Source organism: Octopus bimaculoides, chromosome 11 (genome assembly GCF_001194135.2).
Source record: "Octopus bimaculoides isolate UCB-OBI-ISO-001 chromosome 11, ASM119413v2, whole genome shotgun sequence".
Taxonomy (NCBI): Eukaryota; Metazoa; Mollusca; class Cephalopoda; order Octopoda; family Octopodidae; genus Octopus; species Octopus bimaculoides.
Window position 1 is genome coordinate 53,730,342 of NC_068991.1, and position 2,500 is coordinate 53,732,841.

Genomic DNA, 2,500 nt, shown 5'->3' on the forward strand with positions numbered 1-2,500 from the left:
TATATATGTATATATATAAAGTTTGCAGTTCCGTTATAGGTAGGATCAACAAAAAAAGTAGTGTAGTGAGAGATAAATATCATTTAATATACACAATTTACGAAAAAGCTACTAACAGTTTCATGCTCTTGAGATGCCATAATTTGGCTAATTTATATAATGTATCATGTACCTCCAAGCAATCTTTCAGGTTCAGTGCATATCATTGAATGTATTTAAAAACCAAGACGCTGGTCTATGTGAAAACATGAAGAAAAAAAAATGAGCAGAAAAAAGTGCGAAGAAGATTGATGCAAAAAGTGGAACGAGAAGAAAGAAAAAAAGTAAAAAAATAAAAATCTTGATCCTCCATTGTTTTTAGAAGATCCTGGTTTTCTTACTTTTCTTTTCATTCTTTTCGTTTCCTTTTTTGCATCTTTTTTGTGCTTTTTTTCTGCACGTTTTTATTTTTCATGTTTTTCTCATAAACCAGCGTCCTGGTTTTAATACAGCTAAGGATATGCACTGAACTTGAAAGATTTCTTGGCATGTCATACAAATCAGCCAATTTATTGTATCTCTAAAGTTTATAAATTGTATCTATCTATCTGTCGATCTATCTATCTATCTATCTATCTATCTATCTATCTATCTATCTATCTATCTCTCTCTCTATATATATATATGTGTGTGTGTGTGTGTGTGTGTGTGTGTGTGTGTGTATGTATGTATGTATGTATGTATGTATGTATGTATAACTAAATTCACAAATTCATAATAAGTAGTAATGAGATAGATAATACAGAGGAAATCTTATACACATCAGCTGATACACAGTAAATGACAATCTGTAGAGTTTATATATTTTATATGCATTACCGCCCTTTATTTTGAACCATGGCTTAAATTTACAGACTTCTTTATATGTTTTATGTAATTTGAAGGCAAGATAACCCGTTTAAAAAAAAAAATGAGATATACAATTGTTTTTGTATAACGTCGATGTCAAAAATTTAAAACAACATTATGCAATCATTATATCTAGGAAATATAAATAGATTTAATATAAGAATTATAATTTCAAATCTATGATAATTCCTTTAACGTCTTTAAATTATCGCTGCTGAAATGGTCATTCATTTTTTTTTTTTTTTTGAAATCAGACTTAATATTTTTTAATCTTAGTAATTTTAGAATATTTGATGCTTTAATATCAATTGACCGTTGTGCGGAACTCTATAGAAAAATGTGTAGAGCATTTCGTTTAACAATTTTAGCAGAATAACTTTCGATAATATATTTGTTACCCGCTCTTTTCATTCCCGGTGAAGTCAATTCAATTTAATTCCATTGCTAATGAATGCTTCTACTTAGTATTTTCCCTTCATCTAAAATACTCTGCCTTTCTACCTGGTTGAAGCAAACCGTTACTATATTGCTCAGTAACCTTGAAATCTTGTAACAAGCAAAAACTATTTTCTCTTATTTATTAATGTGTATCTAATGTCTAGGTCCATTGTAATGTCTCTCTACATTTATTATGTCTCAGTACGGAATATACACATTATATCTAATCTAAGTTCTTCCTAAATCTAAAATGTCCTTAAATGCCTTTTCGATTTCATCTTAAATCTGCCTAAAGTGTTCGAGTATCGTAGCACGTCGGCATGTTCAGCAATCGGGAGTGGGATGACTTTTTCATTCTTAAGAGCCATGAATTGGCAGTATCATTAGAGCGTGTTCAAATCGCTCTCGGTTCAAATCCTAGCAAGATCAACTTTGCCTTTCCTCCTTTCGGGGTCGATAAAAGCCCAATCGAAAGCGATGGGGTGACGGAAGTATAAGAATTTGGACACGATGCCTTGTGGCATTTGTCTTTTCACTTTGTGTTCTCAGTTCAAGTCCCGCTATGCTCTACTTAATTTTGTCCCCCAGTTTAACACCCTGGAACATGGGGTGGCTTTAGCGGAGACCACTATTTTCCTTCCTCCCCCACCCATCACGGATGCCTTGCTACGCATCACAGACGCTGTCTTCGCTTCTTGACTGAAGGATAAAAAGAAATGATGGATGCAGAAGTAATAGAAAAAGAAGAAAAAACGATTGAGGAGTTTCTTACTCTGTGATATTAAAACCAAAACTTGCCCTGAGATGTTATTCTGTTGCTAAAATTCAAAATGAATCTCTACAGTAACTCTACACTTTATTAATTTAAATTGTGAAGTTGCTTCCCCTAACTTTCTTGACCAGAATCAGTAATTGAGATAATATTTTCACATTACTACAGTTGTTATTTCAAGAAATTAAACAATTCTTGGCTGACGACTTTTAATATGTTATCAATCATTTTAATATATGAAATATAAACCGATAATTGTTTTAAAATCATACAGATTGAAGATAACTAAATTAAACATCATTTAAAACAGAAACTCACTATATGAATGAAGTTGTATATATTTTTTAAAGAATAAAAAAATATAAGGCAATATTTTTTTCTTCTCTAGGACGTACATTTCTG